This window comes from Drosophila elegans, unplaced genomic scaffold (assembly GCF_018152505.1).
Source record: "Drosophila elegans isolate 14027-0461.03 unplaced genomic scaffold, ASM1815250v1 contig_721, whole genome shotgun sequence".
NCBI lineage: Eukaryota > Metazoa > Arthropoda > Insecta > Diptera > Drosophilidae > Drosophila > Drosophila elegans.
Genome location: NW_024546078.1, coordinates 145,107 through 171,444, shown reverse-complemented (window position 1 = coordinate 171,444; position 26,338 = coordinate 145,107). Strand labels below are relative to the sequence as shown.

Below are 26,338 nucleotides of genomic sequence, written 5' to 3'. Positions count from 1 at the left end.
ACTGAAGTATAGCTACAAGGTTTTTTCTGTAAGAATTATCGCAATAATATTGGGGTACTTGGACTATGAATGATGCGGTCCGCATGCAAACGTTTAAAAAGTGTATTTAGCAAGTCGAATGGAACAATTGCCTGAATTTGATTTTACAACCAATTATAGTGCTTATCAAGATATATAAGTATCGGATTGTGTAACAATAAAACTAAGTAAATAAAATTCTTGGTTTTTTCCAAACACTTTTAACCCTCTAAAAATGCATTTGACCCACAGCTGTTTCAGCTGGTGCTTGTAAAACGACATACATATGTATGTATGTAGGTTTATTGTTATTCCTTTTGCTCGAATTCAAGGAAAATTCTTAGGAACTCCAAAGCCGAACTATTGGACTTGTTAACAAGTAATTTTCATGCATTTTCTAAGCTTATTTAATTCCATATATTTAATTATTACCTCTATATTGGGACCAGTGTTGCCTTTCTAGTTTAGGTAGAAAAGAGCGACTGCCCTGGTTTTCAGCGATTCAACAAAACAATAGAGAGTTGACTTTGTATGGAACATGGCAAACAGCTGACTAAAATTCAGCGATTCACCTCCTGCAATACTTTCTTTGAATAAGTTTATGCTACACATAAGGCCATTAATATATGTATACTATCCGACGAAAAAACCTACTGAAAAATGTATTATACTGTTCGTTCCCTGCCAATATATTTTATTTGGATGTTAACATTGCCTTTTGTATAATACATATAATTTCACATATTTATTAAAAAAAATACCTCCCCAAGGAATCTCTGTGAAAACCCCCTGCGAACACCAACCGGATTCTCTTTCCTTATTTCTTATTTTTCTTTCGGCAGCTGCAGCTTTTTGCTATTATTTGCAATTTCGAAAACAGAAAAGGCAAAAGCAGAAAACAACATTACATTGACAAAATAATTAAATAATAGCTCCCAAGCGCAGCGAAGCTGGGCAGCCGCCTCAGGTCGCACAGCAAAACTAATAGGAATTTTTTCCTCTGATAATGCGAAACAGAAAACTGTCCAACCCGCTTGAATTTAAAAAGGGCAACACCGAGAACGCAGATGAAAATGAACTGTAAGGAGCTGGGAGAACTTGAATAAATAAATAAAAATAAATGCAGCATGCCCACTTAAGAGATGAGCATGCAATTTTAAATAAGAATTAAAAGCACAAAACTGTTCAACAAGCGAAATGCGACGACGCAAAAGTCGGAGTCAACGAGAAGAAGGGAGGCTGTGCACTGTACAGTCTTGTGTTTCAAGTATTCCATTTGCCCATTCAACGGAACTTTTTGATGCGGTCACTCTGGGGACAATAAGCGACTGCTTGCGGCCTGAAACCTCTTAACGAATCTTCAATTACAAAATTGATTACCAGTGAAAATTGAGAATTAAGTACAGTTTTGAGTTTTCAGCATAATTGCAGCTGATTTCGGTTGAGGGGCGGTCAAAGTGCACTGTCATTAGATGTTTGAAGGTTGGAGTGGGGGACGTCAATTGTTCTGCTAGATTTGCTTTGAAAATGATAAAATAGACAAAGTCACTTGCGGCGAACAACCCGTCAGTCCGTTGCATTCGTTTCGGCCTCTGGTTCAATCAACCCGAATCACAGTGGGCGATTTTACAAATAAAGTGTTTACATTTATGTTTTAAAGAATCTATATTTATTGTAATTAATTAACTTATTTAAAAGAAACAAGCCGAAGATTATATACCCTTGCAGTAATTGAAAAAACAAATACTCTTTATAAATGAATATGTTTCAAAACATTGGCGCTATGGTGATTTTCAGCTAAATTATTGAACCGTTCCTATGGCGGCTTCATAATTCCGTTTTCCGATTTGAATAAAATTAAAAGCGTATTTCTAAAGTATCAAATTATTAATAATACAAAACAAAAAGGGACCCAAATTCGGAAAGCCGAATTTGTTATACCCTTGCAGCTTTTTTAAAATTTAAATATTCTTGAAAACGTTAATATTATGATTTACTTGCGAATATGTTTAAAAGCATTGAATCAATGATGATTTGCAGCTCAATTTTTCGAAACTTATATAAAAATATTTAAAAAATTAAAAAATTGAGGAGATACCTTTTTTATTCATTTTTTTTCATTTATTTTTCCGATTGTTACTATGGAAGCTATATGCTATAGTCGTTCAATTTCTTTCGTTCCGACTTATGTACTACCTGCAATAGAAAGACAACGTTTGGGAAAGTTTCATGCAGATAGCTTTAAAACAGAGACTAGTTTGCGTAGAAACGAACAGACCGACGGACATCAAGAATATATATACCTTACAGGGCCGGGGATGTCTCCTTCACTGCGTTGCAAACTTCTGACTGACATTATAATACCCTCTGCAAGGATATAATAAGGTAGGAGAAGTTCCTTTTATCTTTTAAATGCTTTTCAACAAATACAATACTACTTTGTTCTTCGAGTGACAGGTATAAACATGGCAACAAATGTCGATTAACATAAACCCAAAATTCCAAAACTTTAGTGTTGGGTTCGGTTGCTGTCTACAATACAATAGTGTTAAAAAAGCCTAGCCTAAATTTACCACTGTGCAATCGTCAGATTAATTTCATTTAATGTCCAAGTAGCATTATACCAGACTACCCTCAGTAACGACAGTCTATGGACATTAGGAGGCCTAAGGGGCGGTCATCCATAGACGTCGAGAATTCGCTTTGCATTATTTCGTTTTGCTGTTGATTCTGTTTTGTACTGTTGACAAACTGGAAATGGAAATGTTCAACTATTGAATTTGGTTTATCATCAATTTTATTGTCACTAGGCATTTACGAGCGATTATTTTGGTTGTTGTTGGCTTCTATCGTCCAGCTCTGGCTCTTGTTGTTGCTGCTTGCGGACAACAATCGCTTCTATCGGTGCTGTAGCATTTAATTTATAGTTTAGGCAAACGCCAAATTTGATTTATTGGTCAATAGGTTATCGTCCATTATGTTCAGCATATTATTTGGTTGTAATATCTGCCCGCTCCTTCTTTGCCTACAAGCCCTTGTTCAATCACTACAATTATGCATTGGAAATTCATCGGATACTGTTTTTCACTATTTTTTGTTGTTTTCGCTGCTAACGCCCAATAAATTTGTGCGCCAAATGCTCGAAATACTCATACTAGCGCGGCTGTCATAAATCAATTCACTAAATCGGAAGCAACTACGGAGTGAATCCGATGCCTATCCACGTTCGTTGAAAACAGCAATTAAAAGACTTGCATTGCATATAGTGCAGATTAATTTGGACCTGTAATCTCGCTCTAATTTTATAAATATTCCAACTAAAAATTAATTGCTTTATTCTTCCACTGAGCTATATTCCAAAAAGACTAGCAATTATGTGTGCATTGAAACATGTTGGATGAAAGTATCTAGTACAATTCCGCAGCTAAAAGTATTTCAATACCCCACACTGGCTTCCACTCCATTCTGCATCACTCTTTTAGCATTCTGTTCTGCTGCATTCAGGAGATTGCGGTTAAACATGTAGCCAGAAACAACCAAGGCAATCGAACAACCAAGGCACTTAGAAAAATCGTTGTAAGTGCAAGAGTAAATTATTTTAAAATGTAACTCTACTGCTTTTAACTCCGCTCAAAAGCTTTAACTTGAAGACGTTTTGTGTACTGTCATTTGTGCATCGAAATGGAAATTTCACATAATTTACGCGTTGCGTTGTAACACAGTTACTTTTAATATTTTAGAATTCAAAGTAAAACAAATTTATTGTTTTCTCTGTGCAGACTCCATTGAGAATGTTTGGAGCCCTGGCTCAAACACGCAACCATCCATTCTCGAACTGCAACGGTGAAATGCGTGCTAGCGCGGTGTCTGCATCTGAATCTCGGTCTATTGACCAGGGGTTGAGGGGTAAGCGGTTCCCGGCGGGTTCTCAAAGAAATCAAGGCGCAGGTTCAGCGGGACAGATGTTTACTTTTGCTTATTTAACTGCTTTTTCTTATGCAGAGTCAACGCAGCCACACTCAGAACAACATCGGTTGAAATAGTATTTTGTACTCCTGCTAAAGTATTTCAAAAATAAACACAAGTGTAACAGATATGTCATCCAGTCAAAGTTAAATCTCGGTTTAAATCTCTTTCGTTCGATTCAAAATCCTCCTTTTAATCTTTACGATAGGTGGATTAACACAAATTAGAGTCTTAAAATTTCTGAGCAATTGTGAAAATTTTGTTGAAGTAAATTAATATCAAAGCGTTACGCAGAGTTAAGCAAACATATAATGCCTAAATCTGGTTAAAATTTTAAGTGGTTTTAAAATAAGTTGTCTCAATTAAGATATAAATCAAAACATGTGACACCCTTGTATAAGTCGACCCTAATTTCTTGGACTAACAGAGCTTAATAATTGATAAATCAATTATATGCTTTTCAGTGTTGGTAAGCTGCTACAAGGTATTTTTATAAAATAATGGCTTTTCTCGAAGTTGCAGTTGAATTATGATATTTTGTAAACACTCTGGCAATTAAGTCTAGTTGTAGAGTCATGTAAGAATAGTTAACTTATCACAAAGATTATTAAAGTGGAATCAAGCTAATTTGATAACAACAAAAAATGAAAATATTTCAGTACCTAGATGTCTAACATAGCATGTTTCTACCTAGGTAAGGTACAAGAAAGCCCCATATTTTTTACCTAGGTAAGATATAAGTTGCCAAAAATTATATCTAGGTACGTAACTAGGGCCAAGTACGTAGGTACACCCCAAAACAGACTATATCCAGCCCGCTCATGCACTGAATAATTTTAACTACAAACAGCTAAAGCTGATAAAGTAAAAAAAAAATATATTGATTAAAAGATTTTGTTTTGCCATTCAAATTTTATTACGAAAATTTAATAAGGGTCGTCAAAAAGAAATTGCGGTGAATGCAGGCGTGAATGTCAGGCGTTGAAAAAAAATGTATATAACACGTATAGGGTCGGAAATGTTTTCTTCACTGCTTTACAAACTTCTGGGAAAAATTAGACATAATATGTCAAATGTGGTACCAGCTGTCTGCGATGTTCTCAGTGGTAAATCGCTTACGGTAGCTACCAACATTGCGAATCGGATTTAAATACTTACTTGGCTTACTTGGAATGTATAAACTTCGAGTTCTAGAAAAAAGCATAAACCAAAAAAAGACAGCAACTCGGCTTTTTTGGTGTTAACACAATAGATAAAATCTACTCACGAATTCTTAAGCTCCATAAGACACTTTTCCCGACTTATCAGTGTTGGGAATATAGTCTTTTAGCTTAAATTGGTACCCAGCATTAGACCACTATTTCTACCCAAGTACAACAGAGTTCGATTAATAGAATGGAGTTTTTATGCCTGACAAAATGTTATTTATGAACATTGGTCTTGCTGCTTACACTCTTGCACCTTTGAAACGCTTGCATCTTAAGTTAATTCCCCTCGATACGTTTTTGTGTTCTAGATGCGGTTCAGTAGCCGTCAGATATGGGCGCATGTGCGGCAGCAACGCAGTGGCATCCTCAACATCATCTGGAGTTGGTGGAAGTCGACAGAGAGGCAGCAATAACGATTGCCTCGGGCAGAGATTGTTAGCCCGATTATCAGCGAGCACTCCACTCCACTTGTGCTGTCTATCCAGACTCTTGCTGTCAGCATCTCCATTTGTCTGCAACTGGAATGGACTGCGCCTTAGCTGTGTCTCCCCATGGGGATCGAAGTATTGAAGTGTAGCATTGTCGATACAAGTGCATTTCACTTCTACTTCAACGCGACAGATGGAGATGGCTGCTGATGCTGCCTGTTGCTGTTTAACCAGCATTTAACGTAAGCGGATTTATGTGAGAGCCCCAACTGATTGCCACTGGGTCTTCGTGTGGTGGTTTCTTCGTGCCTTGTTCTGTGGCTTGCATCTCATTAGCACTGGGGTTCCACGGATGCGATGACCCAGCTGCTCTGGTCCGCCTCAGAACTTTGCCGTTTCCAAGCCCCCGATGCTGCGTCAGTGTGCGGGCTTTGTGGAGTTTAGACCTAACGGAACAGCCAACGATGGTAATTGATTCGTCACTCGGGGTGCTCTCGTTCGTGGGTGCAGTGCCGGTCGAAACGCAATCTATCAACCAAACGAAATCAAACCGAATCAATAATGCATTTTAAATGAACAGCGATTCCACTTGATGCCTCTTTGGCTAGAAATCCAATTACCAATCGCCCATCCGAATGTTGCAGCCGCGGGCGTCGAGGGCAACGGTCTGGCCAACATGTTATTATTGACAAATGGAAATGTCAAAATGAAATATTAACTGAAAATCAACAGCTACAGCAGCGCCGGTTGAGGAGCCGCACAAACAAATGGCGGCAAACAGCGAGCGACAATTGAAAATGTCAAAATTCATGAGCCCCACAGAAGTGTCGAGCGGTAACAGGCCATTCGACAAAATAACACTACAAAAAATGAGCAATTTTTTTTTTAATATTTAAGAACTGGGTACGAATCCAATTTAAAGTGATAGCTTTACCTTTTAAATTAGAAAAATTGTCCTACAAAATTGTTAATTTAGTTAAAGCTACTAATATTATGAAACAACATTATTTATTAAATAAAGTTGTAATATATATTCAAATAAATAATTAAATAATTATTAAATTAATTAATAACTAATTAAATAATTAAATTATTTACTAAATAAAGTTTGAATTAAAAAAACAAATTCAATAAAAATTATTAAACACAGTTGTTGTTGAAACTAATTTTGCTATTTTTCGATGGTGACTTCTGTGTCTTTCAACCGTTACTGGAGTGTATATATCACAGATAGCAGGATGAATTTCCTGCCCTTGATATGGAATAAGCCGAGTCGATCTAGCCATGTCTATATGTCTGTCTGGTAAAAGCCAAGATTCCAGATTTAACATGTAGATTCTAGCTATCCATACGCAGTGCAAGGTTGTTTCAAAATGTACCAACGTCTACAAATCACTCTGTCATCCTGAGACATGGTTAATGTCTATCGACTCACACAATATTTTCCTACAACATTTAGAATTCAGTTAAAGAATTATTAATTAATTTTCATGTAACTTTGAGACGTCGTTATAGGGCGAAGCTACGAGAAGGTAAACAAGGAAATTAAGTGTCAAATTATTAATATAAATGAATTGCTATGATATTGACGATGATTATGGATCAGCTACAACCTTTTTTCTTAGTGGACCCTGGGTGACTGGCATTGGGTGTAATAGAGCTGAACCCTCCTCCAGGACAGCATGTCACACGAGACGCGGTGGCAACATAGTCAGTAAAGGCGCACCATCGGGGGCACAACAGCAACAACCACTTTGGTGGCGTTGCTGTCATCAATGGAAAACGATTGCCGACACTCGAACAACGCGATATTTGAATGCGAGTGCCGTCGGTTCGGTTTTCGCCACTCTTCGCGTTGGTGTTTTTGCAATGACCACTTGATAAATGATAAATTAATTGAGTATTGCCAAATGGCATAGTTTTTTCTAGAATGCCCTAAGTCGATGCACACCGCTCGGTGGGGATTGTATAAAGAGCCGAAAAAAAACTGTTTTAGAAATGAATAAAATGAAATATTTAAAAATTATTAATTAATGGTAAAATTAAAGTCACAAAATTAGCTATAGGTAAATGTTATTATGGAAAATAATCAAAAGACATTGTAACCCCACACAAATCGGTGCTCGAATGGAATTAGAAACGTATTAGGAAAGGGCGGATTTCATCGAAATGTGCATAAAAGTGTTAAAGAAGGAAAACAAATTTCTCAAGTTATAGAGCATTTTAAATTCGATCTCTTGTTTTTGACTCGCTGCCAAGCAGATAAGTCAGTGGAAATCGCTGCAAAACTTAAAATTTCGCAACTGGCGGCATGTCAGATGGTCGTGGGTCGCAAGGACGTTGGTTAGACGCCCAAATCGTATACAATCTAAATTTGGTTGGGGAATTGCTGGCTGCCACAGAGCAACATGTTTCTCTTTCTATAATTTTCTGAGTGTCACCGGTGTAATTAGTGAACTTGCAAATACGTTTAGCACATTAGTGGAGCTCGTGAGTTGGCCACGATTTGAGTTGCAAGCATATTTTAATTAGCTGATAAATGGGTAGAGCGAGGAAACTGAAAGTATATGAAAGTGTTTGTGTCAGAGCCATGGATAATGAGAAATTTCTATGCAAAGTGATGTAGAAATTTCACTGGCGACTTAGACCACAGTGATAAATCAAATGGTCAGATCCGGAGCCGGAGTGAAGTCAAAAAAACGTTCATACACAAATATTTGCATAACACTTGATGTTTTCGGTAAATGCCAAAGCAACAGAAGCCGAAGCACAAGCGGCTACATGGACGCTCTTCAAATTGTTAGATCCACACAACCAGGCATTCATACTCACACTTCATTTGACCAAATATTGCACATCCAAGCTGCCAGAGCAACACTAGAAGCAAGCAACCATTTAGTAGGTTGCTTATTTTCACTGGCAAAATAAAATCAACAGAAATGGTAAATTGTTTAATTGAATTCACCGCAGATGCGCTTAAGTTGCTAGTAATTTAGCAAAGCCATCCGTTCGTGTCCCCATCCATAGCTCTTGCTACATCAGTGTCTGTAACGTTGTGCATCTGAATCTCTGTCTGTATTTATGTCTATGTGTATCTGTAAATGTATCTGTATCTGTATCTGTATCTGTTTCTCTATCTTTATCTATACCTATATCCGTAGGAGACGTGCCGGACTCTCCGACATATGGGCTTGATTGTCGTCACAGTGCAAATAGGGCAGCAACAATGATAGCAACAGCAACCACAAGAGCAACAGCAACAACAGCAACGACAAGAGCAACAAAGACATCAGCCACCAGGATAAGCATGGCACAGTTGCGGTGCCATGAAAATGAAATGTGAGTGCCAGTCGTTGTGGGCATTTCTAAGAGCGACTGTGTGCGTTCTTCCTGTAACTATGCATTAAATTGAAAACGGCAAAGAAAGTGCTCCGCAGACGGCAGTTGCCCGGTCGCTTGGATTGCAGTTGTTACTGGGTTCTAGATTTCTCCCAGGCCCAATTATGCTGCTGTGCTGCTATCGAGTGTGTTTCGATTCGCAATTGGCCCGGCCAGCAATATGGATGGGGATGTGGATGTGGATGTGGATGTGGATGTGGATGTGGATGTGGATGTGGCCAGGCATTGCTCAATGACCGACCGATAATGCTGTTGATATTTAAGATGCCTGCGAGGGACACAGCCCGGTGGTTCGGATGTCAAAGGTCGGCGCCGATCGCTTGGCCGGAGTTGCACAAGCTTTCTGGCCTTTGTAATCTTAATTAATTTGCGTGGGCCCGTGGATTTAGTGGCGTCATAAGTCAGCAGTGGTTCACCGAGGGCCTGAACCCACTTCCACCTGGCTGCTTCTGGTTGGCACTGATCGGCAAGTCGAGAAGACTGCAACGCCGCACTCATCTGCCGCAGTTCGTGGCCCGGTCGCAATGCTCTTGGCTAAGAGCGGGAAACTTGGGCGCATGCGCAGCCGGCAAAGGTAAACTCGCTCGCGATCTCTCTTTCGGGCTCTCTCTGCTCTCCGCTCTGCCTCGTCATCTTGACCATTTGGGGCCGTGTGTGTGTGCTGGCTCTGCGGCGTGGAGCGTCTACTTTTCTTTCGGGCCAACTTCTTGGACTTTCTTGGCAACATGTTTAAAAGTCTTTTGGAAGCGCCAGCCCCACGTTCAGTTCACTGCGAGCGCTTACAGCGTCTGGTGCGTTGCGACAGAAGAACGAGTGCCGAGCAAACCGAAAAAACCACCAACCAGTCCACCGAATCAACAGACCGAACGAACACAACCAGCCAAAGGATATAATCCTAGCGAACAGAGCGAACTCCTATATCCATGCAGTGCAAAAGTTGTGCGTGCAATGAGCCGTGATTCGAATGTGGCACGATTTTAATTAAATCGCCAGTTATTGAAAGAGTTAAAACAAAATACAAAGTACATCACGGTTGAATTGAATTCCGCTGAGCGGGAACCCACACACACGTCGTGCTGCACGGTTCAGCTTCTGAATCAGGATCGTGTCCGTATCCGTGTTCGTTTTCGTGTTCGTAATCGTATTCATATTCATATTCGTATTCGTATTCATATTCATATTCAGTGCGCGCTAAATTCCTGTCGGCTGCTCCCGCTGCACCGACTGCACTGACTGCTGTCCTTGTCGTATTGTTTATGGATTTGTTGGTTTTTGGTTCCGCGAGCTCCCCCCTAACACGTAGCAGTGGCGTCAACAGGTAAGCCTTGCATTCAGCCGGGATTAACTTTGCTTAAACTGTTGAAACAACTGCGGCGTCAGCCGACATCGGGACTGGGTGGGCAGCTCGGGAGGCACCGCCCAAAGCTCCTGCTTTTGCACCCGCACCCGCATCCACATCCACATCGACAGCCAAGTGGCGACAAAGCGGATTGCCACGAAAATATTTACAAGTTTTAAATTGTTTATCCCGGCGAGGGTGTCCGGTGTGTGAGTGTTATTCCGCATATTAATATTTATGGCACTGGCCACCGTAGTTGGCTAAATGGATGGAATTGGATCGGATTGGATCGGGGGCTGCGGAGAGGGGTCCCGGAAAGAGTGAAATTAAAACTTGTCTTTAATTAAGGAGTAGGACGGGCTATCAACGGCAGCCAAACCCAACCAAAGTGGTGGGCATTTAGAACGGGCGCATAAAAGAGTCAACGGCAGCAGCAGCATCGCCACACCACTAAGTGCAGAAGAAACAAGTACCACACACATGATGCACACACACACACATACAAACACACACACACACTCACGGGGGATTGGCAGCCACACACGTGTAGCTGGAAACAAGTTGAAATGCCTCAGCTACAGTTGGCCAGGCTTACATGAGGCAATGTACTTGGCCAAGAGCCGAGAACTTTTTCCCCAGTACCCGGAATTCGAGCTCACAGATGGGGGACGGACGGACGGACGGACAAGGGGGGACGGTGCGGTACAGGCCGATGTGATTTTAATGAACTACTAAAAACTCGGAATGCCAAACCCAAAACAAACATAAACCAACTTGACGCTGGCCTACGATTGCATTATGGCCACCACATGCAGCAGCAACATCAGCAACATCAGCAACAGTTGAGAGCGCAGCAAAGCAGGGCGAACAATGCCGCAATCTGTATAATATTTATGCAAGCATTAGCAGATTCCCATTCCCATCCCCATCTCCAAAGCCATCCCCATCCCCAGACCAAGCCCCCAATTCCCCAATTCCCGAACCCGCAGTCTCCAGCAGCTGTCCGTTGGGCTTGAGCCTGGTTAGTAGAGACTTAAGCTGACAGCCGCCACGCAGCACAGTTTGAGTTACTTTCCACCCAGCTGATGGGCGGAACTGGTGCTGGTGCTGGTGCTGGTGCCACTGGCTGGCCGAGATTAGAGCAGCTACTGCAGTTGCATCTACAGTTGCCGTTGTTCTTATTGCGGTTTCTGTTACTGTTGCGGTTAAATACAGCGTGGGCCCAAATAACTGTCGCACTTTTTCAAAGCTTCGGCACTCTTAAACAAGTGCTTCTATTCTTTTTGTTTTTTCATTTCTTCTTTCTTTATCTTATTTCGTAACTAACGGGGTTTATTGCTGATAAGATCAGTGCAAGTTAGAATTTTGGCGACGATGGAAGCAAAACGGGAGCTAGTGCAAAACTTGCATTTGCAAGGAAAAAAAACAAGTGAAATTGTGAAGTTGCTAAAAAATCTCAATGTGAATAGGCGATTTGTTCAGCGCACTGTGGCTCGATTGAAGGCAACTGGAAGTGTTGATATAGCCAAAAAAACTGGTCGGAAAAGAAGTGTTAGAACCCCTAAAATAATAAAGAATGTGCGTGAAAGAATTAGGCGAAATTGTGCGAGGTCAGCTCGAAAACTAGCCAATGAGCTGAATGTGAGCCGCAAAACAATTAGAAACATCATAAAAGATGACTTGGGACTGAAACCTTACAAAAAAAAAAGAATTCATGGTCTGACAGAACGTCAAAAAAAAATGCGACAGGAAAGAAGTGGGCAGTTACTTCGGCGGCACGCAGGTTGCAATACTGTGTTTTCTGATGAAAAGTTGTTCATATTGCAAAAAAGCCTGAACCCGCAGAATGATCGGGTGTATGCAGCAAGTATGGAGGATATTTCAACAGAAAAAATTGCTGTTGAGAGATTCCAAAACACAACGTCTGTCATGGTTTGGGGGGCCATATCTGAAAAAGGTAAGTTACCCCTTCTTTTTATCGATAAAGGCGTGAAAATCAATGCCAAATATTATTTGGATGAAGTGCTTGTGGGCCATTTTTATCCCCATGCATCAAAGCTGTTCGGGAATAAGCCATTTTGCTTCCAGCAAGACTCTGCTCCGGCTCATAAGGCCAAAACTGTTCAGCACTGGTGCAAAGATAACATTCCATGTTTCATGGCTGTTGATGAGTGGCCTCCATCGTCACCAGATCTAAATCCTTTAGACTTCTGCATATGGGGTTACATGCTGGATAGACTAAAGGATTTAAAAAGATGAATTTGGAAAAGTTTAAGCGACACTTGACAAAAATTTGGAATGAAATTCCTGATGATGTGGTGCGTGCCGCTTGCAATAGTTTTAAGAAACGTTTGAAGCTCGCCCGAAAATACAAAGGGGAAAGATTAGAACTTAAGTCTTAGTAATGTAAGCTATATTAATATATATTAAATAAATAATATTTGTTACTTAAAATATCTCATGGTTTGTTTTTTATTTCAAAAATTAAGTGCGACAGTTATTTGGGCCCACCCTGTAAATAAAGCAGCGTGACTCCACGGCTCAGCCAGAGTCTCAGCCTTTTGATTTTGCTTCTACTTCTGCTTTGGCTCTGGCTTTGGCTTTAGCTTTGGCTTTTTCTCCGGCTCTGGCTTAGTACTCAGCTTGGCAGTCCAGAGATTGCGTTGCAACAACAGCAGAAGAGTTGCCGCTGCTGCTGCAGTGACTGGATCTGAAATTATAGATGGGTCCGCTTTCCAGCCCACTTCCTTTTGGACCTGGCCCAATTAGGGAGCTGCCGCCTGCCTCTGGAAGAACCAGATCCCAAGGCATTCAAGAAGCACCAATGGCCTGCTCGTTGTCAAATCACAATTCGGAGAATGGGCCAAGACCTGGGAGTCGCTGCCGTTGCATAAGCAGCTGATAAACTTGCACATAACAAACTCATGGCAAATGAGCACGCCATCGCCATTAAGAGCTGCTGCATTTTAATTAATCAAGTTAACAAACGGAGGAGTGCAGCAGCTGCGGCAGCAGCCTCATCTGTCAACAACAATGCGCGCCGCAAACTAATTACATGCAACTCGGCGGATAAGGGGTAAGCCCCAGACCCAACCAAACCCAAGACCCAAGACCCAAAGCCCAAAACCCAAATCTCAATTGAGGCGGCCGCACATCGTCATTGTTCAATGTGGGCCCGGCTTTGCATATGTGCGATTACCAAATTAGATTTCAGTCTAATTATGGCAGTTGCACTGCAGTAAGAGCAAAACGAAGCCCGAAGAAATTGCAACTGAAATTAATAGCCAAGGCGGCAGAAGTTTGCGCAACCGACGATAAACAAATGGAAGCAGTAAAAACCGAACTTCGGAGCGGAGTCAAGCCATCGGGACCAGCTCCAGCCCACTCCAGCCCACTTGATGTCGACTTGAGAGGCAGCCAAAGTTCTCCGGCAGCTCGGCAGCTCGGCAACTCGCCTCCGGAGCGGACCGGGCTGTCCTGGCTCTGCTCCGAGGATGCAGCACTTAATAATAATTAAATAATTTTCGCCAATTATAGAGCCAGCACATAGCCATCTAATGGGCTTGGCTTAGACTCTGCATCTGTATTTGTATCTGCATCTGTATATGTATTTGTATCTGTGTCTGTGTCTGTATCTTTGTCTGTATCTGCAGCCAGTGTCTCCATCGCTACCGCTTCCCCAGCCCGAGTGTTTGTGTGTGTGCCGAACTAATAAATAAGATTGCTTTTAATTAAGAAAGAGAAAATTGTTGCCGCCAACGAAGTTGAACAGCAAGAGTTCTTCTGTTTGCCTTGCAGCCCAATGCCCTGAACTAAAGTTTGGCACTCGCTCACAGATTCAAATTCATATGGATTGGGTTTTGTCAAGGAGCCACCTCCAAAAGCAGGACACAAAAGCTGGGGTCCAGTAAGAGGGGTTTCATGAAATTGGTTTTTTCTTCTATATATGTACAAGCTAAAGGTTCAACATCTTTTACGCTTCCTTTTCCCTCATTAACCCTTTCGCACAAGAGAAATGAATTTCCTTGAAGGGAACCCTTAGTATTGAAAAAAAAGTTTAATAGCTTGTGGACTAGCAAACATCCCCTTAGCAGTATGTAAATGAGTTTAAAAATGAATATCAAGGACATTATAAAAACTATAGAAGATTCTACAACTTCTTGACTGTTGGGAATGAGTGTGGTTTTCAATAAGGCACTAATCAAGTAAAAATGCGAAAATCAGAAAAAATTGGGATATGCTCAACTTCCTGTGTGTACTTTGGCAGTCTTTCCCCCTTTGCTGCTCACTTCAAAGTAATAGAGCTGGGACTGAGACCGAATCCGAAACAGGGCCACCCTGCTGTCGGTCGCACGACTTTCGGGTCCAGGCACACACGCTAATTTGAAAGCATTTGAAAGTTTTTGACGTTGGTGGCCGTGCATTTGGGCACTTCTCAGCTCGGCTGCAAACTGCAAACTGCGAGCTGCAGTGGCATCAACGTCATCGCCTGACGCTGACTTGTGGCCCTAGCACACTGGCACACACACTCGGGGCTGTGTGGCACACGTCATGGGAACTTCAAGTGAGCCGGCCAAAGTTGGGAAATCATTTTACTTTGTTCAGGGCAAATTTATTAATAAACATTTTTCGCATTTGCCCCACCAGCGGAACACTGGCAGGCGGTGCGGAATTTTTAATTCAATTTATACATATATTGGACTGGTTCAAGACACAGAAGCAGCCTCAGTTCATCGCGTGCAGTGCCAAGTGTTCTTCTGGCCAGAATGCAGACACGAGCGGTTAGTGGACCCGCCTTTGTTTGCCGGCCAATAATCATTTTATTTGGCTGGTAGTACAACCGGAGTCTCGAATAATTCATGCGCATCTGTGTTAATATTATGCCGCACTCCGGTGTCGGACAGCTGAACCCTTTTTCGGCACTGGAACGGCCGGATGACTTTGAACTTTTGACACATTTGGCAGTCGGCTGTCATAGTTTGCAAGGGGTAATAGGTCACTGGGGAATTTATGCTTGGTTAGAGCGGTGTCCCGACAAGCCGGGTCCTTCCTTTTCCTCTTCGGCCGGGAAACACGAGCTCTTCAGTTACATAACTCTTGGTGCCCCAAATTATGAGACTTGACCCTTGGCATTGCCCGCCAGTCAAACCGACGGACAGACGGACAGATCTGACAGGCGGACAGGCGGACAGTTTTGTAATCTTTTGTCAGAAACGCTGGTGCGTTGGGCGACCTTCAGGGGGAGTTATTTGTGTTAAGCGACTTGTTATATCTAATTAAGCGGCTTATTCAACTGGCGCACTCGTCACAAACCAATCGCCACAAGCCGCATTTCATCGCGTCAACACAGCATCATCAACGCGCCATCGAACGCACAATTGATGGTCTGCATGGCTCAATTTGTGTTGGATCACATTAGGGAAAAAGCATAGCCACAGCACATTTTTTCCAATGCGGCTTTTGTCCACGGCCTTACAATAATATATTAATAATAACAATGCACATCATGCGTAGTAAATTTGTTCAGCGTTTTTGCCATTTTATCAGGGTTTGTGCAATCACTTTCACAAAATACAAATTGAATTGCCATGGCAAAAAGCAAGCAGTAATTAAAAAAATAACGGAAAACACAATTAATAATTGTGAAATTATTATTCGCTCTTGTGCAGCCGACTTTAAAGCATTAATTGAGAATTTTATTTGCCACGATGCGCTCCGTAGATAGCACTCAGCTCATCCGGCATGATTAATTTCTTGACCCTTTGAGCGATCGTTCGGACCATCGTCATCGCCATCGCCATCGCCACCGCCACCGCCCGACCGCTCACCGCATTCATGAGCTGGTCAATCAACACTTAAGAGCTCTCCCAAGTGGATGCCAACAGTATGCTGCTGCTGCTGCCGCCACTGTCCATAATCCATTAGAAAAAGTAGCAAATTATGATTTATTGCACTTCGCCCGAAGAATGGAAAAATTCATGAAAGCCACAAAGTGTGCGAGAGCTGGAAAGTATGCTCCGCTGAAACGAAGCCAGTGGCTCTTCGAGGGGGTGGTCATAAAGACGAAGCCCCAAAGTAGCAACCAAAATGTAAAACTCTTGTAACAAGGGTGCAGGGCCACTTTGGGCACAGCTCCACCCACAGGCCTTCCTGTTGTGGCGGCCACAAAACTTTCGGTCTCGGGGTATTAAGTATACGCCGCGATGATGCATTGATGTTGATGTTGTCGCTGCAGCCGAGTGCGCGGAACCGCAATTATTGCTCTATTTACGGCAAGCCAAGAAATACGGGGTCTAAGGTCGTCATCCCAATTACACGCTTGGGCAACGTGCGTGTTTTCCACTCGGCATTCGCCAGAGGCTTGTGTAACTCCACGCCTAATAAGCACCGAATCGGGTCTTGGCTACTGAGACGCCCCTCAATTTGGACACATTAGAGCTCCCATCAGCTCCCACGGCGACTGCAACTGCAGTGCCATTAGCCAAGCTCCCGAGGGGCTCAGCTCACGCTCGCAAAGCCAATGATGCGTCAGCTGAGCAGCGGCTAAGTTAATAACTTTGACCGAAATACCAGAGACCAATAGCCGAAAAGTAAGTGTCATTAGCATATACTTAGCACCAGAACCAGTTTTCCCGCTCGCTCGCTCTTTCCCCGCTCCAGCGGCTAGAACTCGTGGGTTAGAGGCTTCGGCGTCACAAAGCCGAAAGAAATGGAAAGAAAGGAGAGCAGCCAGCGGAAATGGGTCAGAAAGTTTCCCACTGGTTGACTTCTGTCTCAATTAACACATCCGAGCCGATCGGCAATATTCGCACATGCAATCATAGATTCTTGGAGCCGTGAGCCGGGATTTATCGGTTTGTTACGGCTGCCCGGGGCTGTCAAGAATGCAGCTCGGAACGGGCACAAATTGAATGGCGGAGAAATGCTGTGACGGAAACTGTGGCAGCGGCAGCGGCAGGCGAAAGGCGCATAATAAACCATAATGACAAAATTACTATATTTAGTATGCTAAAAATCGGTCAAAGTGTCAGTAGGTTGTCCACAGCCGCCTTCATTAGCGGCGCACACAAACCGATGACGGCTGTGCTCTCACTTTGGCCAAAACGCCTGCGCTGCCGAACGTGATGTTGCACTTTTTGGCATTAACTTCTTTTCACCTGGCGATGAGTCTGCGCCGCGGGCTCTCCAGATCTCTGGCTCAGTATGTGCCGCTACTGTCTCGTGCGTGACCATAGTACGAAAATCCCGCCTACCCACCGCAGTCCCACCCGAGGTCGGTTTCTAGCCCGGCAACTTTCATTTTTGCCGCTGTAGAATATCAATCCACAATGGACACAATAAAAAGCGTATCGAACACATCAATAGGTTATTGGCATATTTGTTTGCGGCCGTCTCTTCGCAGCGCTTTGTTTGCTTCCCATTCATCAGACCATCAAACCATCAAACCATCAAGCCATCAAGCCATCAGACCATCGGACAGCCTTAAGCTCGCACGCAACTCGATTGTTTGGCTCTTCCCCATTCAAGAGGATTTGTCGTTGGCCGTTGTTTGGAGTGTACGAGTATATTTTGACGCGCCTTGAGAGAGTGTGCACTTGAGGCCCTAAGTGCGGCAATTAGCCACGGCTTACCCCTAAGGTCCCCGTTCCGTTCCGTTTCGATCCGATCCGATCCGACCCGACCCGATCTGATCTGATCCACCTGTCCCCCACCTCAAGTCAAGAGCATTATTCCAAGTGAACAAGGCTTCGGCGGAGAATCTGTGAACTGCGCCACATCTGCACATTTACGAAAGATATACAGGCACAGGTACCGATACAGATACAGATGCAGATTCAGAACCAGAACCAGACTCTGATTCAGAGAGTGGAGCGGACGATTGGAGATGATTTTCGGTAACGTTATAAAAACCGAAAGCTACGCATTCAGGTGACCTACATTCGCAGCATGCCAGCAGCAGCCAGCCGCAAGTCTTGGTTGCTGCGGTTGTCGTTCTGCTTTATTCTCGGCTGTGCTAATGGGGCTCTCTTGGCCATTGGCAAGTTCTGTGGGCCTGGAACGAGAACGAGAACGAGTGTGTCCAAACATTTTGGCCTGCGAAAGCAACAGGGAGCGAACCTTTCGCTTCTGTTTTGCTGCGTTCTTCTCTTTATTTGGGCATGAAAACCATCTCTCGACCAGCACTTTAAGTCGTGAGTTTTCTGGTCACTTTTTTCGTGCGTTTCTGTTGCTGTCGTTTGTACTTGAGCGGAATTTATAATGCAATAATTGACGCTTTTATTTTTGCCAGAAATCCGCAGGAAATTGGGATTTCATTGGCCCCAAATCGAATTGTTTTAATATACCCATGATGAGGCTATTATCATGTTGGCAGTCCAGCAGGGGAGACATCTTCAGCTCTTTAAAGCTGCTGTTCTTGATCGGCTTGGCATCGTTTTTTTTGCACCCAGACCCCAAGCGAGTAAGGGTATCAAAAATTCAGTCTGCTGAAGAAAAATGTCGTTTCGCTTTTTATTGTCAATTACTTTTGGCTGTTTTCGCATTGAACTTCAATTAGCACCGTCTCATTATTAACGCCGCACTTTGGCAGACACCTCCGCTAACAATTCTTTTTTGAACTTTTCGCATTCGCCTGTGTAAATGTTTGGGAAAGTGAGGCAATTAAAAATTAATTGCCTTGGCATGGCACCACAAAAAACATCGAGGGGCACGTGCGAATCCAATTGATGTTACCTGATTATGTTTAGCAACCGCAAATTACTTATATTTGCGTATTTAAGTTATTAATTAGCTTATTCCTCTGTGCGATTCGCAGGTGAACTTACATGCTGTCTGAAATGAACTCGTTGGTGTTGAATAGGATTCATTATAATTTGTTAGTTACCCTTAGAATAACTTGTAATTTCAAATCGATAAATCTCTTCAAATTGTTTAAGCAATATTGAAAACATATAGTTACCGACATTTGCCCGAATGTAAGTTAATTTTTAACCCGGTTCTTATAGATTTCAAGACCAGTATACGATGAAAAGAAAAGATTAAGACACAATAAAAAGCAATTAAGGTTTGGCACAGCGTGAATAGTGGAAAACAGTCTTTTCAGAGCGCGAACTAAAATAGTTGTATGCATGGTGTAGATATTTGTGGTAACCATGTGGAAACAATTTCTTTTAAAATATTTAAAGCTAGCTAAATTTTAAAAACAACAAATATTTTTAACAAAAAGGAAGCAATCTTCAGCAAGTCAATGTTTATATACCGTTGCAGCTATAACAAAAATATATCGTTCTATGGACAGCTACATAAGATTCATTTCAAAATCATAAGATACTATCAATTTTACAAATATTTTTATCAGTATTAATAGTTTCAAAGTGAATATATATTTATTGCTTTGTTATAACAAAATGAAAATTTCATTAAAAAAAACAACAAAAACTTTTTTTGATTCGATTCAAAGTTATCAGACATATTATTTTAAATTTGTATTGTGGCATACATAAATTTGATGTGTAAATTATTTGGCCGATTTAAATTTGTTGATTGTCAACCAGAGCTCCATTAGATTTTGCAACACAAAACAATTTTTTTTCATAGAGTTTAGGGGACTGACATCGAGTCTTCCCCATTCTGTTATAACAGAAGTCCCTAGCTCTTCATTGTTAATACACTACTGGCTATTGGCATAGACCTGTCTTTATAAGGTGCCCCACTATTTTCTTTTGGACTTAAGTCCGGGGAGCAAGCAGGCACAGAACAATCGACCATATAATGTTTGGTAGCATTGCTGACATGAATTCGAGCGATATCTTATTGAAATATGAAGGGCATTTCTCTATTTCACTTAATATGCGCATGTAGTCGGTGCTGTTAATTTTTGAATTAAAATTTATTATTGAGCCTCCACCAAAGTTTCGCTAGAAAAATAAAGATGATTTATTTCGCCGCACTCTTCAGTAGTATTTGCAGCCTTCAAAACTACGGGAATTTACTTTTTCCCATCTGAAACTATGATCTTTAAATTAAAAAGACTTAAAAGAAGTTTACATAATTCCAAGCTTACCATGTTCCAGTCAGTACTTAGATGACTTTCGGCAAATTGCAGTCGAGCATCCTTGTGTCGAGGCAAAAGATGAGTGATTTTATCATTTTTGATATTTTAACCCTGCAGAGTTCGCCAAACTGTTGTTTTTGACACCTTGTTATGAGTGGCCGCTGCCAAGTTGAAGCAAGATTGTGTCGAGTTTAAGCTTTTTCTTATAATTATTCGTTGTTCATATTTTTGGCCGACTGGCTTTATCGAATAGCTGCTTGTATAAAATAAAAGACCAAAAATCAAAATATTGCTGTTTTAAAAATTTTTTAATTTTTGGATTAGTTGCAGGGGTATATAAATTTGGACTTGCCGAAGTTTGCTTCCTTTTTTGTATGTTCCCATTTGTCACGCTTTAATAAAAAATGCCTATGTAGACAAAATATCTGGATGAAGCGGCCCGAGGGGAATTATTTTAAAAGTGTTTTTATTTAGTCGAATGCATAAATATTTTTCTTCAGAAAATTTGATATCAGATGTTTTATATGTTGAGCGTGCGATCGTCACGACTTTTTTAACCTCGTTAAGAGGTGATTTTGTTTAAAATGACATAGTTGTCCTATTATTTCGGCCATAAAAAAGGTGTACAGTGGTGGAAAAAATGCGGCTTGTAAGGTTATTTTTTTTAATGTTGCCCTTAAAAAAATGGTTTCTTATTTTTTAACTTATTGCAGCATATATTTTATAATAAAAACCACAAAGATTTTTTTTTGTTATCACCATAAGCATATATATATATAAATTTGGTGGTAATTCAATCGGCTTCTCAATCAACCTATTTTTTAACGCTGTAGAGCACTAGCGAGACATCTACTTTTTCAGATTGTAACAAAAGTGGTACTACTGGCACAGAGTGGTCTGTTTTTTGATTTTTGTCTTAAAATTCGTACGTTTATTTGGATTTAAAGACAATTTAAATGTTCTAATTAGGACCAAGGGTATAAGGGGCTGTTCTATAAAATTAATTTGTTTAGAGTTGAAAACTAAAAATTGACTACCTATAATAATATTACGTCTAACATTTTACAAACAATTTTTTTGTCTTTCCGATAGAAGTTAGTTTTTGTGGATGCCTAGCTTAGGTTTCGCCATCATACATGTTGTTTCTATACTTTCTGCTGCAAAGGGCAGTATCTTCGTTCTCTTTAATTGTCTTTTAATTAAACTTTTTTGCTCCAGGATGCCTTCAACAGGCTATTTTATTAATAAACAACAACCCTTTAGAACCCTTTAGATGTCGGTTCCAGAACGTGGAAACTGTTTTTTCGTAAGCAGTTTTCTGTATATAAAACTTGTTTTTTATCAATTTTATGCTAAACTAAGGGTTAACTTAACCTTTCGTTTTGGGTAGAAACTGAGAGACAGTCGGATGTGGCTATTTCAACTCCTTTAGTGATACTGGTCAAGAAAGTATACAGTCCATATGTTTGGGAGTGTCTCCTTCACTGTTGTCTACAATTATAATACTGCCAATAAGGGTATAAAAATATGGCGATTTGTTTTCTGATTTTTCTGCCTTTTAAAGCTTAAGTCCGTTGGTCAGAGAATAATTTTGGTTTACCATTGTACATTTTATTTATTTGTTTCTTTATCTCATATTATTTACTGCTTTTGTATTCCAAAAACGTACTTGGTCCGGGAGAAACAAGGCAACAGGGGGGTAATTCTCTTTGACCCAAATGGGATTTTTAATGTGCTTGTCTGGTTTTCACTATCAATACTCTTCTGCAATTGAATTGCAGCCATAAAGAGCGACTGAGACTGAAATCCATGCCCCAGCGGATGTGCAGGTTTGGCAATCAAAAAGCGCATTTTATTGCTAATTCCAGTTGCCAAAAGTTTGAGTATTTTATTAAAAAGCAACGACCCAAACTTTGCCAGCCAAATTATTTCGAATGTCAGCGACGAAAACAGCGGGCTGCCAGCTTACACTCACATCAAATGCAAATAAACGAAGGACACACAGGCACACGTTCAAACAAATAGCATCGATATAGCTGCAGCAACAATCATCAGGGCGAGCTGCCAAATGAAATGTTAGGGAAAATCAAACAATTTCGCTCATTGAGCTTTTAAGCCGCCAGGGCCGAAGTGGGGCGCAGGGTCGCAGGGTCGCCGGGCACAAGCACATGTCATTTTTCAGATACTTTGATGTGCGACGGCCAAAATAAACAGAATTTGGGGCCGTCATAGTCCTGCATATTCCCGCCAACTCCCGCACTCCACACAATCCAGTGCTTGTTGGTGTATAAATACCGCCAGTCGTTGCCCATCAATGCGATTGAGCCGCACGGAATTTTCGGGGGGCTTTAAATACAAAATCAGAGCGAACGTGGTCGCAGTGCTCCTTCATTCGTCTGGAAGAACAAAGTGACTGAAAGTGACTGAAGGGGGGTCCAAGTAAATGGCAAGCAATGAATAAATATTTAAATGCTACTAGGTCGGGAGCACAATATCCTAGCCGCCAGTCCTTAAGCCCAAATGGCTTGCATTCAAATTGAACTATTGTAGTTTGAAAGCTGCATTCGCTTTTAATATTATAGTAAACAAAAGCCCCACCCTCCGATAAAATATATCCCCAATCCATTTTATCAGTCATCCAGTATTGCATTTTATTACAGCTGCATCAAAGAATGTTCGCCCATCAACCAATCGCTAAAAGCTCTGTGGCAGTAAATAGATTTGAGAATATTTCAGCGCCATTTATTGTATTTTTGGGGAAACTAATTCGACGGACTCTCGCCGTTTGCGGTGGGTTCTTCCGCCGAAGAGTTTCCCGTGGCAGATTGAAAATATTGAAGCGAATTGATGGCTTTCGATGCCTGGACAATGTGTGTGGCTTTAACAAAGAACAAAAGCCGCCCGGAATTGGTCGGGAACAAAAGTTGAGTATTTACCGCGCATCCGAGCTAATGAAGCTATTAGTGCTGGGCTCGATGTTGGTCAGCACGTCACTTCGAAAGGCCACTAGTTCTGCGAGCCCGTGGCCCTTTTATTGGGCACGGGAAATGACCATTTTCCACAGCCAACTACATACAACAGAACAAACATTTTTTACTTGATTTGTTCGGGGCAGCCGGCCAGAAATAAAAAAAGCTGAAAGTGAGTGGAACTGTGCTGTGGGTGGTGAGCGGGCACGGGTCGCAAAGTTTATGCCAGTTGGTTGATTTCTGTAGCATTTCCGTTTTGTTTCGTTTTAATTCTCGAACTGCTCTTTGACCATATTTGATGGTAAGCACAACAACACACAAGCGCACACAAGCACACACAAGCACAGAACAGCGGACAAAGGGCCAGAGGGGTGTATAAAATGAAATAAAATGTTTGACTATTGCGGAAGTGCGCCATAAGTTTATTTCTTGTGCTGTGCGCCATTTTGCTTACATATAATATAATATTACCGAGTGTGCAGCCCGCTTTCGGCGCTGCCATGTCGATTGCTTTTACTTGTAGTTTCGGCCGGGCTGCTGTGTGCGGCTTATTGGCCTTTATGCCCCATAATGTAGCGGAAATTGTCCAAGTTTTAAAGGCATAAAGGCATAAATGTTTAATTCAAATGCCGCCCAAACGCCCAAGCGCCCGACCGGCCAAGTGTTCAATTTACTGCTCTGCAGCTCGTCCTGCTGCCCTTAAAACCCTAGCAGCTGCTGCTGGCCGCCATTAATATTTTCAAACTATTTGCATAAATTAATGCGCGCACACAAAATGTTGCCAAAATATTGCTCTCTGCTCTCTGCTCTGGCAACTTATGAACCTGTCCTTCGTCCTTCGTCCTGCGTCCTTCGTCCAGGATGCCATATACATGCGAGTGGGCGTGGGCGGGGCGGGGCGGGGCAGCTCAGCTCAGCTCCAATCAGCTCCGCTCCTGGATGTGAGCGAGTTTTAATAGCGATTTAAAGCGCCTTTGTTCGAATGCGAATGCGAGCTAAGCATGCGCCAAAGTTTCGCATATGAATGCGAAATGAAACTGCAGTTCGGCCTGCGGCGCGCATAACTCCGTCGAAAGTTTGTCTATTCTGACGTTATGGGGCCTGGACCCTCGGAGCTGTGTTCTAATACATGGGTGGAGGGTGTGTATTTCCGAGCAGCTGCAGCTGTTTGTGGACGCCGCCCCAATTTACAACTGGCGGTGGCGGTAGCGGTGGCGGTGGCGGTGGCGTTGGGCCTGCCACTTCTGGGAGCACATTAACATACACAATTCGCCTAATCAACTTCCACTAAGCAGCCTTTAATTAAAATGCCTGCCAGTCCAACTGAACGGGTGTGGTTCTAGTCAGGCGTTAGTCAGATGTGCCTTAAGTTTGGGCCCAGAACAGGCAGTTCCCATCAGCGCCCCCCGGCTGCCAACCTGCCAACCAGCCAACCAGGCAACCAGGCAGACTGGGAACTGGTAATTGAGTTTTTAGGAGCTGTTAGCGGTCCCACACCAGCTCTTTGCACCACTTAATGGCAAAGATGCGCAGCTACATGCAGCAGGCGCCGGAGCGGCGCATTGTTGTGCAAATTAACTATGCACCTGCCCACGAATACGAATACGCTGCACACGCATATGCACATGCAAACGCCCACAGATCCCCGAAAATCACAGGCACTGGGCCCGAAACGCAAGTTAAAGTTCCTCGGCAGCGGCAGCGGCAGCGGAAGCGGCAGACAGCAGCAACCAGCAACCAAATCAAATTTGCACGAAAAACCAAAGGTAAACTTTGAGCGCCACTGGCGGACCATCCACGGGCCATCCGCACCCTCGCAAGCCGGCAGTTGGCAAGTTGGGCAGCACACATACGCAAATTCGCACGTCGCTTATTTGGTAATTTGCGTGAGTGCGAAAATGCGTTGCGTGTTTGCCCAACATGCAGCCCGTCCGTGCGAGGGGCTGCTGCAAAGTTCATAAACTTGTACGCACCTCAGCTCACTCACACCCACTCAACTGCAATGGGCCTAATTGAGTTGGCCGAGGAGCTCGGGCGGAAATATTTAAGCCCGTGCGGTCAGAACGCAAGTTTCGGCAACTCCCCGTCTGAGGCACAATAAATTCGCATAATAAATGGGCCGGCGTTTAACTGTGTCAACAGCAGTCGACAGCAGTCGACAGCAGTCAGCTCGACTCGCATCTCAAGAAGGGCAAACAGAGTTCAGCTTGACGAGCCCAGCACCTGCACATAAAATGTTAAACAGGCGGCTAATGTCCGAAAGGATGCTCGGCAGGGCCCAAAATGCACCGCAGCTGCTGCTGCTGCTGCTGTTGACGTTGTCGTTGGGTGGACGGGGGTGGGGGGCGGTGAATAACGGAAATTATGCAAAACAGGTAAAGCAGCTTTGGCGAAACTGAACCTCAACTGCAGGCACTAAATTATGTGCTTTGGAGCCAAGCGCTCGGCTGAAAGGCGACGCCACCGGAGGTCTGCTGCATGGCCCAAAGGATGCTTTAAGGTCCCGATTGGCAACTGGGGAATCCAGCTTAAGCCGAAAACCTCAGCGCATGTTGCCTTTATTGACCATGACCGATGGGGGAACGGTTAGCGTTGCTTTTAATTCGCAGTAAATACATAAGAGACACTTCTCCTTCTCACATTTATCTCCGAAAAAAAGCTAGATAGTGTCTGCTGATCTATAATTTATACAGACTAACGCACAGCACAACACAACATCAAATACACGGAATGCAATAAAAGGGCATCTATTGGCCTCATCCCGGCCAACTTATCACTCCAGATATCGCTGCCTGTCTAGGCCTGCACAGGGCGATATCACAAATCTTCATAACTGTCCGCACATTTGGCCTCGTTTCGCAGCCGTTTTTGCCTCCGCCCGGCGTATCTGTATCTGTGCCACAGTGAAGTGAGACGAGAAGCTTCCCCGTGTACCAACGGCGTTTTTGCTGTCTCCA

General features: G+C 42.6%; 1 protein-coding gene across 1 annotated transcript in view; it reads left to right on the top strand.

Annotated features, from left to right (window-relative positions):
- Window positions 1-9,773: 9,773 nt before the first annotated feature.
- Window positions 9,774-26,338, top strand: part of LOC108136896 (mucin-5AC) — a 36,561-nt gene continuing 19,996 nt past the window's right edge. Inside the window, 1 exon segment of the mRNA XM_017258357.2 lies at window positions 9,774-10,337. The gene's annotated coding sequence lies outside the window, so the exon portion shown is untranslated.